The sequence below is a fragment of the Prinia subflava genome, chromosome 5 (genome assembly GCF_021018805.1).
Source record: "Prinia subflava isolate CZ2003 ecotype Zambia chromosome 5, Cam_Psub_1.2, whole genome shotgun sequence".
Classification (NCBI taxonomy): Eukaryota; Metazoa; Chordata; class Aves; order Passeriformes; family Cisticolidae; genus Prinia; species Prinia subflava.
The window spans coordinates 1,762,224-1,776,343 of NC_086251.1; positions in this window are offsets into that span (position 1 = coordinate 1,762,224).

Sequence of the window (14,120 nt, forward strand, 5' to 3'; positions counted from 1 at the left end):
TGCAATTACATCTAGGAAAATCCCATTCAGCTCTTGAAGAGTCCAAAACCACTTCACGTACTTCAAGGAACAAAGTAATAGCAGTGTCACAAAGCTCTAACAAGCACATCCACATTATGACTTAGATTTTTATTTTCCCAGTTAAAAAATGTGTTCTGTAGACAGGAATGGCAGGAGGGGAAAAATATTTCACAGGGAGTCTGCAATCCTTTCAAATTTTAGATAGCAAATTCAATCTAAGCTTCAAGCACCAACACACTTAAAGTGCCAAAATAAGATGATCAGAGTATTTTTGACATGGGCAACCAAATGTATTTTAATTCTCATTCTGAGAAACACCTGGATTCTTACTGTAACATGCCTAAAACTCAGCCTAAGTTTGTTACTCCAAGAATAAACCACAGGCAACACAAAAACATACAGCCCTTTGCCCAGGCAAAAAAAACCTGCAAATAAGCTAACACAAAAATATTATGAACTTTCCTACAATCCATGGTTTTCAGAAGACCTACAAACAGTCAAGTCAAATTTCATAATGGCCTCTGAATGTAATGTACATCAAATAAATATTGGTGGAGGTTTGCAAAGGATAAAGGCTATCAGAGTACCCAGCTTCCCATGAAATCCAGTGGAGAAAAGGAGTTATTCACAGGGAAAAGGGAAGCACTGCAAGAACCTGAGTGAGTTTATGAGAGCAGACTGGGAATCTCAGAAATCCTTACCTGAGCTGCCATCTCACTGCTGGCTCCCGAACATGGACAGGACGCGCCATCAATCCCAAACCCTGCTCTGCACCGACACCCAAAGCCCTCAGCCTTGACAGGGTTGGCCCATGTGCCACAGCCAAGCCTGGCCTGAGCCCAGGCATTTTGTCTTTTTTTGTTTTCCCATCTCGATTGATGTTATAGGTTGACACAGTTGAGGTTTTAGTTACAGTGGATGGAGTTTTCTGTTAGGACCTGGGCACTGGTTTCCTGACAAGCGCCTATCAGAGTCCATTTTGGAATACTGACAGATTGTTGGCCCACTGAGGAAGCTGGATGTGACTCTGAGGCATGTCCACACACAATTCCAGGCAGTCCCAGCCGCCCTTTCCCCTCGGGCCCCGCAGGAGCCTGAGGCGCTCCGGGCTCTCCCCTGCGGGCCCGCCCGGCCCGCGCCTTTCCCGGGAGCTCCCCGGGCCCGGGGGCTCCCGGCCGGGCGGGGATGGGAACGCGGCCCCGGCCCGGCCGGAGCGGGTTTGTGGCAGCTGGAAACACCTCGCCCTTCCCTGCGGAGGGGAGAGCCGGCCCGAGGCCCGGCCGGGGCCCCGAGCCCTTCCCCGGCAGGGGCAGGGAGCCCGTGCCCGCCGATGGCAGCTCCGGGCCGGCCCCTCATGAAATGGCAGCGCGGCCGCAGCCATGGATGGGCGTCTGTGGATCCCGAGCGCCCGCGGCGCTGCCCGGCCGGGAATGGGACAGCGGGAGGGAGGGACAGAGCGCTGGGGCGAGCTGGGGCCGCCACAGCCCCAACCCTGCCTGAGAGAGAGAAGAGAGATCACCGATGTTCCAAAGTGATGGAAGACGAGGTTTAAATGGTGAAATTGACTGAAAATCATAGTTTTGTCTCTCTAGGTTGGTTGTAGGAAAGTGAATAGTTTGTGGAGAAGGGAGAAGAGTTTTGAAAGGTTCAAATTTTTTCCTTTTTTTTTTTTTTTTTTTTTTTTTTTTTTTTTTTTTTTTATTAGTTTGTCTTAATAAAGCTATCTTTGTAACCTCTGTGTTGGGCCTGTTTTGCCTTTTTCCTCTCAAAGTCTATCTTACAGAAAGGAAAGAGAGTAAATACAAAAACACCATCACAAAATTTGGTGTTTTCACCCAGTTGTGAATCAAACCAGGACAACTGAGAAGCTCCCATTTGGTGGGTTTCCTCAGATCATCTCATAAAACTCATTTGCACAGGTTAGCACTTAGGGGCTTTTTTAAAAAGGAAGATAAGCTGCAATACCAATGCCCTGGATGTATGTTTTAAATGAGTTGATTTCCTGTAATATTTATCCTAAAGCTAAAAAGATAGAAGAAACAAGAAACCAGAGAAGATAGAAGAAAAGAAAAAACACAAATTCCCATCTTCTATTTTATCCACTAGGAGAAAAAAAACTCTAAACATTTTTTCCTAACTACAATCCTGATTCTAAGTTCTCCCCTAAGCAGAAATTCCATGTTTTCTGCATTGTTTAACCCTGCGCTGTCCCAGAGATAGTTCCTGAGTTTTGTCACCCTTCACAACAGCTGCTTTTTCTTAACTTATCCAAAAGGTGAAGGGAGGGGACAGAGGGAGCGTGGAAAAAGGGCTTTTTAGGGCTGTCTTTTGGCTTTGGCCAGACATCATCCATGAGAGTAGGAAACGAGACGAGGCAATGGGGTGAAGGTTCTGGACTGTTTACAATTAAACACCCAAACCACAAGATATTTATTATTTTGTCTTTGACATGCAAATTTTAGGAATCCAAAACAGCTCTCAAAAACATCTTTTATGCAGTGCTGAATTGTGGTTCTGATGTAAAAAGAGAAAATAAAATTACCTTGCCCCAAATGTGTTTGTGCTGACAGCTCTATCAAAGAGCTATTAAAACCTGCAGAATGTTTTCAAAGCTAATGGAAGAAACACCATTCCCATTTAATTGTGCACATTTATGGAGGGGTTTTTATCAGCTTTACAGATGTCACTCCTGCTGTTTCAGCAGAACTCCCCCCTGACTGCACAGAGCTGGTGCTGTACCTGGAATCTGCAGTTCCTCAGTCATGTAAAAACTTCCTAAATTCCCACAGAGAGATAAAGGAGACTCTCACACATCACGGGGGCAAAGAAACCCTTTCCCAGGGCTGGGAGTGCCATTTCTGGTATCATTTGTCTCTCCATTCCAGTACACAGCAACTTCTTGCTGCAGCTACAGTTTGAGCTGGCAGAGGGGACTGAAGGACTTGCCTATTTCTGGAAATATTGAGAATTAGGTCACTTGAAAGGCTGAGAGAAGGTTCTAGGAGGGAGCGGTATCCATCACCAGAAATGCAACTCTCCAGCCTCATTTGCACACATACCCAAATTAAATTAGATATGCCAACAAAACTGTGATACCATGTGATATGCACCTTAAATTTTAATGGAATTGCTTCCTATACCCGTGTTTGCCTTAACACTGTAAACACGGAAGGGTGTAACCCTTAACAGGCTCTTATCACTTAACTCTATAGAAATAAGAAACAGTTGGGGAGGTTTTGAAAGGATTGACTCAGCAGTTTACTGCAAGAGATGACTTGGCTGTGCTGAAAGAAAAGACTGGGGAAAAAAAGGGAGTTCTCTGTAGGCAGCTGGCTCTCACTTCTGCTCCTTTTAAGACTCTACAAACCAAATTTCAGCGTGTTGTGAGGAAGAATATAATTAGTTTGCTTCCCCTCCCTCCCCTTTATATAACAAAATAGTGAATTATTTATGCAGTATCTGCTTTCCAGATTTTTGAGTATCAGTTAAGGTTTTTGCCAATAAATAATAATAGCAATAAAAAAAAATCACAAAACACGATTGGTTTTTACAAGCCAAAGCATTGTGCACGCTACAATAAAACACAGCTCATCATCTGGTGAGCCTGATCTCACAAAAAACACACGTGAGCATTTCCACTCAATTAAACAAGACCCTCCACTTGACTTCTTGCTCGCCCAAGCTTGCCAAACTGGAGCTTCAAGATGTCATGCACAAGAATTAAATGAAAATGTCATTTTTACAGGGGTATCTGAAGCAAATGATGATTCATTCATCACAGACATGTGGAACATATGGGCCTGGGTAGTCACAAGGGAAAAGGAATTGGAGAATGAGAACTTGTCCCTCTATGTTCAGGAGAGTTTCACCAACACTGACACAACAGCAGGATATGAAATAAAACATGACATTTCATTTACAGAAATGTTTGTTTCCATCTTTGCTTTATCCTCCCCATTATTTCTAAACCACTGACCATAAAAGCACCCAATACTGAGCTTATTATCCATGATTATTATTAGACTGTAGAGCTGAAATGTTTGGTACCTTATTTCCTGCAAACACTTCTACTGTCCCACAGCCATTCCTAAACATCTCTAAAAATCCCTGCCTGAAGCCTTGCAAAGCATGAAACCAGGTTTAGGATCAGTCCAACCCTTGAAGGAAGCACAGTTCCAGGTAACCTCCTAATTACCCCATGAGATCCTGCACACAATCATGTTTTGACCTAAATGGTTTACAAGCTTTCAAGTATTGCTTGAATTCCAAAAGTGAGCCAGGAACAGACACATTTCTCATCTGTGGCACCTTCAGGAAGGGTTTACAACAAGTGAGTGCAGTAACAGCACTAGCAAAGCCAGAGAAAGGAAGCTGTGGGAATTGGACAGCAAACAGGGACATGGAACACTGGGACAGCAGGGAAGAGCAGGAATACCATGACACAGCTAAGCAGAACAGCTTAAACACCTTTTCTGGGTAGGAAAAAGGAAATAATCTTATGCTAAAGGCTGGATTGATTTAAACATTTCAATTGGCAGCAAGGATGGGAAACATCTCGGAAGAGTTTTGCAGTATTGAACACAATGTGTTTTAAAAAAAAATCCAAATGAAACCACCCAATCATCAGTGTGTAACAGATACTGATAAAGGCAGTGTTCTACATCATCACAACTTCACTAGAGCCTTTGAAGCCACGCACCTTTGATCTGAGGCAAGTGATAAACGTGCTGTGCTGAAAGTGGATTATTACATGTTCTGTTTAACACCATGGTGGGTCTGAGCTGGCACAGGGCAATGAGGAAATAACCTGAATACAGCAGTCACAAAAAACAGAGGCATCTGCTCCCTGCCTTTCACATAAACAGGTGCCTAAGAATTTCTGGAGTCATGACAAATAACACCCACCCAGCCTGGGGGATAAGAACTGGACACAAACTATTGGCAGAGTAGAAGCCTTGCCTTTGTATTTCCCAGTACCACCGAAGTGTGGCTCCTAAATATTTCCCAGTGCAACCAGACCCAAAGGCAACAAAAACCTCGTAAGAGACCCTTTCCAACAGAAATGAGCCAAAGCCAGGGTGTTTGTTAGAAATCCCATCCAGGTTTGGGACACACAAATGGAATGCCTATTCAGGAGCTGGAATCTCTCATTACAGGGTCTTAATGCAAGCCCCAGTTTCAGTCCAAGGCAGTGAGACTGTCCCAAACTTGGCTACCTGAGGTGTTTTCTGAGCAGAAATACCACATTTCCACAGCTCTAATAAAAACAGCTGTCAGACCTCTCCAGTCCTCCAGTTTGGAATTCAACTTCCTACCCTGTAATGGTTCTGAACCCCGTAATTTATCATAAACCTTAACCAGAGACTTTTCATTGTTTAAGAAGAAGTTGGCTCAAAATGCATTCCAAACAGATCTCACAGTATTTGTGTGGCTTTGTTTGGTTGGTTTTTTAACTTCCTACTCTGAGCAATCAGCAGTTTGCTTGTGTTTCTAGTTTTTCAAGGAAGAATGTTATGGCTGAGTTCATCTGAAGGCAACAAAAGCAGAAAGCAGACAAGAGTACTTCAAAGCAGTGAGGGTAGCAAGCTTAAAAAAACCCCCAACAAATCAAGAAAAAAACCCAAAATAACCCCACTTACTTTCTGTTCTAATGCCCCGGGTTGGATTTTATGGCCCTCACTCACAAACCAATAAATATGACACTATTCCTTTATCTCTTCCACCTGCCCCTATAAACTGTGCTAAGTCTCCGTGCGCTCTTACTCGTATCAGTACCTCTGCCTGCAGCCCAGCACAGAACAGTCACCTGCCCAAAAAGTGACAAGCAGGCTGTAAAGGACTGCTAATAAACACAAAATAATTGCCCACAGTGGCAGACCAGGGCCATATTTGTTAATAATACTGTACAAACAGCCGCTCAACCCACAGAGCTGCTAAAGTGGAAGAAGCAAACAAAAACCAGTGATTATCAACAGCCCAGTGAAAGGTATCAACTGCAGGGAGTCATGGGAATGTAAACCCAAGGGTGCTAATTCCAAGGGCTAAAATATTTGGGTTGAATGCCTGCTTGGGATATTTTTTGTTGTTGTTGCTAGGAAAATGAAAAATACAATCCACTTGCTATCCTAATCATATTTCTCACTGTTGTCACTGCTTTAGAGGCTGACTGGAACACTGCTGACATTGGGAAAGACCCCTCATGGAACAAAGGACCTGTACAAGATCTCCCTTCTGGTCTGTGTTTGGCCCCACAATTTATTTTTTGTTAATTTTTATTTTTTATAGGGAGAGCAGTAACGTTTGGTGGACGCATCATTACCTCTTATTGCACATCTCTTCCTGCAGAATAAATCACTTTCTGAAAAAGCCCTTGGCCCCAAATCCCCGGCTCCTGAAGCTGCCATAACAGAACACAGCAGCAACTTAGCTATATATGAGTAGTTATGATATTCTTATTTCTAGGATGAGTATTATTGAGCAAATGAATGTGAGCCATAACATATTGCTATCAGAATAAAATATACTTATTTTCATACCTACAAGCCAGTGCCAATACTTGTGCAGTTAAATGGACTTTGCAATCAGCACATTGTGGACAGCTTTTAACTTAACCTGGCAATAAATGCTTCTGATGTGCAGTTTTTCCTCATTCTATATAGAGAACAGTGTACAAAAGGTTAAACTCAGCTATCTTTCCCATTGCTGCTAATTTATACCTAATTCTGTCCTCTATTTTCTCAACTCAGACTAAGGTGGTTCAGCTAGGTTTTTTTGTAACTGAACATTAAATATCCCCCAATTTAATTGTATTTAACTGCATTTAATAGTAACATTTGTATTTTGGGATAAAACCCCTCACACTTCTAATCCAGGGCTCCCTTGAGGCCTTGATACAGAGATGAAGATGTTTATGAACTGGCTGGAGCAACTTTAAGAGCATTCCAAACAAGACAACCCTTCCTTCTCTTCCTGGGTAACCACAAGTGTTCAACACTCCTTTGGGACTTGGGAATTATTTGCATGGGATCTTCCAATAGGTATAGGAGGAAATAAACCCCTCAGTTTATGCTCTGTTCTCTCAATAGCAGAAGGCCTGATGAAGTCAGCTGCTCCAGAGCTCCTACACCTGAGCACCACTGAATAAAAGCTGAAGTGCAGCTCAGGTGGGGCCATTTTTAGTTCACCTGCACTCCCAGCCCCAGCACTGAGAGCCTGGCAGCTGCTCTGGCTTTCTGCAGGATATTGTGAGGATCTGGAGACTCTGAGATGTAACTACCACGTTACAGAGATGTTCTTGCACCTCCAAACCATAAAATGTTAAAGAATGATTCTTTGAACCTGTACCAGCACAGATTGTGGCTTTTAAAATAAAAACAACACTGCAATAGCACAGAAACAGCTCATAAAATTAGGCTTATTCCCTTCCATACCTCATATTTGTACAATTATACCACACGAGCCCTGAGAAATCTCACATAGTTCTGCTGTGACTGGATTCCCACTAATGGGATTTGGACACGTATTCCAGCCCTTTCATCAGCAATAAGGAAACTGAATGTTCTCTGGTAATCAGCTCAGTGCAGTCATTATTTAACCCTCAGACAATGTATGGCAGCAAAGCCTGAATTTCCAACCTTGAGCAGGCTGCAGGCTCTGTGAGCTGACCCTGCTGAGGGCAGGCACAAGCCAGGGAGACTCTTTGTAGACAAGGGATGGAGACAAGCTTCATCTTCTAATGAGAAAAAAATTCAACACATCTGACCCAGCTACAAATAAGGAAAATCATCAGGCTGCACCCAAAATCACGGATATGGACTGTACACAGAGTTTAAAGATAAAACAGCAACACCAACAGGCATCAGCTCCAGCCCTTTTTTGGGGAATGCTTCAACAACAAGGGCATGAAGACAAAAGTCACACTGCTTTGCACTGCAGGGAGGATCCTTTATTTTTGCTCTCACTCCAGACAGCGACAAACACAAAAGTGAGAGAAAGAGAGGTACCAGTTCCCACCAGGCTTTTGAGCACATCTCCCTGGTGTGAGCTACAGCACATGCCTGTGTGATCTGAGCTGGAGACACACACACATCCCCAAAGATGTCACTCAGAGGCACGATCTGACACCAAACCACAACAGCAATGTGGTCACAACACACCAACCCACGTGCCTGCAGTAAGGTGGTTGAATTCTAATGCCAATTAAATAAAAATGGTGTGTTGATCAGTGATAAAAATCCCAATATTTTTATTTCAGCATTCAGAAAGGACTTGGCCATAAAGCCTCGGCATGCCATGGGTCTATACAGTTGTATTTGTACTCCCACTCAAGTTGCTCAAAGCAGGTAAGACTTACAAAGTGTAAGAAAATGTAAAAATAAGCTAAATTTGATGAGGTGAAAAGGGGTTTATTTGCTTTTATTTTCAAGGCAGACCTGCCCTACTTCTGCCTAAACAGAGCAGACGGGGCATCCCACTTTGAGACAGAAAGAAAAAACAGGCTGACGGAAGCATCCCTAATCATTGTCAATTTATGTTTCTGCAACAGCAAAAAGTCTCAGGGATTGTTAGGTCTGTCCCCACTCAAAAAGAACTTGAATACTGACAAAAACAGCAAAGTGAACAACTCTCAGTTCTTTATATATTTGGCTCTGTTATTGTAAACCTTGTGCATCTGCCTAGCTTTAAACATGTGAATATTAACAGGTGAAAAGGAAAAAAAATATATTTGAAGATCTGGTTAGACTAGGAAGTTGCTGGAAATTAAATATACCTGAAAAATGACTGTAGATTTGTACTTCACATGTGTCTCTGCTGGGTCACCACCAAACCTCACTTGAATTAAATCTCCTTTGAGTAAAAACACTAATGGTTACTTTCTTTAAAGTTAAACCCCACACACATATTGGCATCCCCAACATCCCAAAGCCCTGGAGGAGGCTGCAGTGGCCTCCCAAAGCGGCCAGGGGTGTGCCAGCTCTGGTTCCAAGCATGCTGCCACCTGAGAGCACGAGCCACGTTTGCACCTGTGCCAAAAACCAGTTCCTCGGGCTCTCCAGCAGGGAGGTTTGTGCACGAACACATTTTGCAAATATGTGTCATTTCTTATCTGGAAGTGAGGTTTGGTGGTAGCAGACCAGGGCCAGGAATTCCCCATCTAAATACAGGCTCAGGCAAAGCCTTGCCAAGGTATTTGTTCCACTTCTTGCTTTTTTTTAACATTACCATTGATAGTCAGATCTTTATGGTCTTGTAAGATTAGAATGGCAGTGTCAAACTAACCTCAGATACACAAAAATACAATCACTGCTGTTATTGCTAAAACTTAAGTATATTTTAGATTTAAGAAAGCCAGCAATGAGCTGGGCAAGCAAGCACATACCTTTGCAAAAGCCACATCAATTGAGTCGTGTTCCAAAGCAGCTCCATGCTGTGTGCCTCGATGGCACCAATAATCCCAGCACAGGTAAAATCCAACAGCAGCTTGGTGAATAAAGGATGGGATGTGCATTGCACAATCCCCACTGCAGTTTATCCAAAGGCTTTTCGGGATCCGTTTCACAGCAGGGAAAACAGACAAGAAAAACTGATTTTTTCCAAGATCAGGCAGTATCAGAGGCTGACCTAGAACTCCAGAGATCTCCCCTAAACCATAGCTAGAACTCAAAAACTGTTTGTAGCCTAAAACTCTGGACATGAGCTCTGCCAGTTGCTTCCATCTCTCCTCCAGAGCAGGCAACTGAGCCTGCAACTCGCAGAAATGAGGTAACTAGAAACACACTTGTTACCAGGGGTTGGAAATAACTCCCAGGTGAGAGTCCTTCCTACAGAGAACCTGGGTCCCTTAGCAAGCCCAAACCAGCCAGGAAGAACAGCTTGTGGCTCAGTGATAGCAATGTTCCATCTGTGATGCAAATCACCACATTCCATGATCAACACCCAAGCTATTCCCCTGCATCCACTGCTTTTGTTTGTTCCCCTCGAAGGGAATTCTCTCAGCCTGATGCTAAAGCAGTGAAAACAATAAATGCTGCGAGTCAGCTTCTGAGGGAACAGGGCACCTCTCCTCACAAACAGGGTGCCACATGGATTCCCTTCATGAACAGGGGATTTCCTTTCACAGTCACAGAACCTTGCAGCATTTGATGGCCTGCTCAGGTCGCTTTTGTGATTTATCCCCCAGGGACACAGAGCCCAGGGCACCACCGGCTCCTCTCCTTGTTTTTCGCCCCTCATTATCAATCTGTGTCAATAAGATCCGCTGGTTAATAAACAAACTCTCACTCTGCACTTTCAGTTTCCAAGCGCAGAGCTGACTTAACAACCAAGAATAAATGTGTTTGGGGTTTCGGTGCCCTTGGAAGATTGTTCACAAATACGTGATTCATATCTGATCCTGGCCATTAACACTTTCCTTATGACTCATACGTGCAGTTAAACAATAAAACAGAAAGCTTATTGAGGTCTTGTTTAACATGCATAACGCACCTATTATTAATATTTTTCAATTTAATTGTTGAACAATTTGCCACTTCTATTGTTAGCTGCAAGGAGGGGGCGTTCCCACTTCTGTCTCAGAATAAATAGATGCTTTTGAGTTTACTCTGATTTATATTTAGAATCTTTCAGTGACAGTTCAGAACATAAATAATAAAAAGCCATTAAGCACTGTACCTCACCAACCTGCCCACAGAACATCATTGGAATGGACAGAAGGCAACTGCCCCGTGTTTCTTGTTCTATAGAGCACGATGTGTGCAACACACTGATCAACACACCATTTCCTCGCATTGTTTTCCTTCCCAAAGTGAAGGATAAACCAGAAAATTTGTCCTTCCTCACACAATAGAGCCTTTGGGTCTTCTATCTGGTCCCTACACGTTAGGATGTTCACCGCAATACAATTCCCGGATAAATTGTAATGAGCAACTGGCAAATCTGAAACCCCTTAAGAGTTCAAGTTCAGTTAAAAAAAAACTGAGGGGTTATTTTTAAAACTTTATCCTTCACTATTCAGTATTCTTTTAAAGTATGTAAAATCATCATAGTTGGGCCAAATTTGCAATTTCACTGCAAAAAAAAAACCCAGCTCCACGGCCACGTGCAGGAACCATAGAAGTGCTAAGCAGAGTTTGTAAGAATCAGACTGTACTGTAGATATATATGCAGGCAAAATATAAGATTTTGGTCTCCATTTTCAGCCTGCAGGACAGTTTCTTTTCCGGGGACATGCCTGTCTGCCTGGAGTGTGGATTGTGTTGCCTACGTGCTGCTTTCAAAGCAGTTTTACAAAGCTGCTCCTATCTTTATGCAAGCTATTTCTACACAGCGACAGAAGTAAGTGTTCCACTGCAGACAAAGCTTTTCAGTTTGCTCCATCAGGCTTTTCCAGAGGGTAAATTCTTCTGGAACACTAGGGGACAAAGTCAGGAAACACACTGATGACACAGGACCATGTTCTGCAGATGTTGTTCTTGTCAGTGACCCATCAAGTGATGAGTAAGAACCTCCTGGGCTCCGTCCTAACCCCACTGAAGTTACTCACAAAATAGTCACCCTGTAGGTGTGAGGCTGGCCCAAAATTCAGAGCCTGGCTCTGCCTCGAGGATGCTTTCAACTCTGCCCACTAATTTGTGTAATTTCCCACTGCTTCCTGACTTGCCACGCTCCTCACTGGTGCAGTCGTGGTCTTGGCCACGTTGTCCTCAGCAGCTGACCCTGCAGAGGCAGGAACAGTGATCTGCTGGTGGTGACAAAGCCTTTCTGCCCTCCCAGCTGTGGATGCTATTTCAGGATGGCTGAGCAAGGACAGGGAAGGGAGTTACACAAAGAGTAACAGAGAGTTACTCACAAGAGACACCAGGACCAGTCAGTGCCCTCCCATGGCTGGTAATTCAGTCCCAGAAAAAAACACATTTTTGGGAAAATAATGTTCACACCTTATCCCTGTCTCACCAGCAGAGAATAAATAGGAAATGCTCTCCTAGGGATGAAGTACCATGAGGTTTCCACAGACATAAAGGGAATGAAGAGAAGCATGGGAGAAGCCCATGGTTCTCCTGCTTGCTCAGGAACTCAAGCCTGCTCCCAGTTAGCACATCCACTTGAGAGGGGATACAACTGGACCCTCACTGCCCTGGCAGCTGGGCATGCTCCCATTATCCCTCATTAATGGCTATTCTCATTAATTCTCAGTAGAGCAATGTCCAAGAGCCTTGCCTGTGAAGGATTCTCTGGGAATAGGTGCCTCAGGCAGCAGCAGAGCTCCCAAGCGACCTACCCCAGACAGTCTGGATGTAGATGCCACCTTAGGGACAGGCCATGCACCCCTGTCCTGGCTGGAAAGCCACCTCAGGGTCCTGAGAGCCACCTGAGGGTACTGAGATTCACCTGAGGGTACTGAGATTCACCTGAGGGTACTGAGATCCACCTCAGGGTACTGAGATCCACCTGAGGGTACTGAGAGCCACCTGAGGGTACTGAGAGCCACCTGAGGGTACTGAGAGCCACCTGAAGGCACTGAGAGCCACCTGAAGGCACTGAGAGCCACCTGAGGGTACTGAGAGCCACCTGAAGGCACTGAGAGCCACCTGAGGGTACTGAGAGCCACCTGAGGGTACTGCAGAGCCACCTGAGGGTACTGAGAGCCACCTGAGGGTACTGAGAGCCACCTGAAGGCACTGAGAGCCACCTGAGGGTACTGAGAGCCACCTGAGGGTACTGCAGAGCCACCTGAGGGTACTGAGAGCCACCTGAGGGTACTGAGAGCCACCTCAGGGTACTGCAGAGCCACCTGAGGGTCCCTCAGGGCCAGCCAGGAGTGAGCAGCCAGGGACTGACCCAGCAGGGCATGGCAGGCAGCATTCCCACTCAGCACCATGGCTCCGCAGGCAAAACCCTTCCACATGCTCCTCCACTCCAGACTGCCTCACAAAACACGAGCCAGTGGCAGGTTTCCCCTGTAGCTCTTATCTCAGCAGCAGATGACCAAAAAAACCAAAGGGAAATACGAGCAGGGGAAGAGGCTCTCGGTGTTTTCATGCGCCGCTTGTTGCTAGGAAAAATATTTCCTTAGTATCTCCGTGGGCCCTGCAATTCAGCATCAGTGGAGCTCTGCTGGTTGCCAGAGAGCATAAAACAGCAAATGTCAGGAAAAAAATAGGAAGAAGAAGTAAAGCTTCAAGAATGTTCATGAATGTCTGTCCCCTCACACGGTCAGCAAGGAGATGCCGAGACACACACGCCTCCAGTCTTTTTGGAACAAACCTTGGGAGCTTCTTCCCAAGGTATTTTCTCTACATTCTGCCTTGTTTGTTTCTTGGTTTTTCAGTGGGATCTTTGTGGGGTTTATTTTTGTTTTGTTTTGGGGAAGGGTTGTTGGGTTTTTTTGGAAGGTTGAGAGCAGTTATTGGTGTCAGGGCAGCACAGGGTGCAGCACAGCCCCTCTCTGCTTATTGCTGAGCATCTGAAATGGGCAGAAGACAGAGGGTGGGAAGGGGCCCAGCAGGGCCAGGGCACAGCATCCTCTCCCCAGGGATGGTGGGAGCTGGGTCTGCCCCCAGTGACCCTTCCAGTCATAAATGGCACCAGATACCCCAGAGAGGAAGGCAGAAGATCCCCCTGGTCCGGACACCCCACACAGCTCTGAGCCCTGCCGAGACTGGTGACAGCATCACGGTGTTCCAGCCTTCCTAGAGGCCAAAGGATAACCCATTTCCTAGGCCAGCTGTTCATCCATCCTTCTGCTAGCAGCTGAGGCCAGGGACACTGATGAAGGGCTGGGGGTGCAGGGTTTGAAGCTGGTTATCGCTCAGTTTGCTTCAGAGGAGCCACAGAACAATTCCGTGCATCTGCATGAGCTGGGTGTCCAGCCCCCATTAAACATTTTCCAGCCTCCACTGATCATCCTCCAAATTGTCCCGTGGCTGCTCCCATTGCTGACTGCTGTTTGAGCTCTCACATGGTGCTGCTCTTTGAATTTTCAGTTTTTCACAATAAAGTGGTCTTCCCCACTCTCTTTGCATTGTTTTATAAGCCATTTGTTTTTAAGTAAGAACTCTTTTTTTTCCCCTCACAAAAAGAAAGAGCAAGACTTTGTCTGA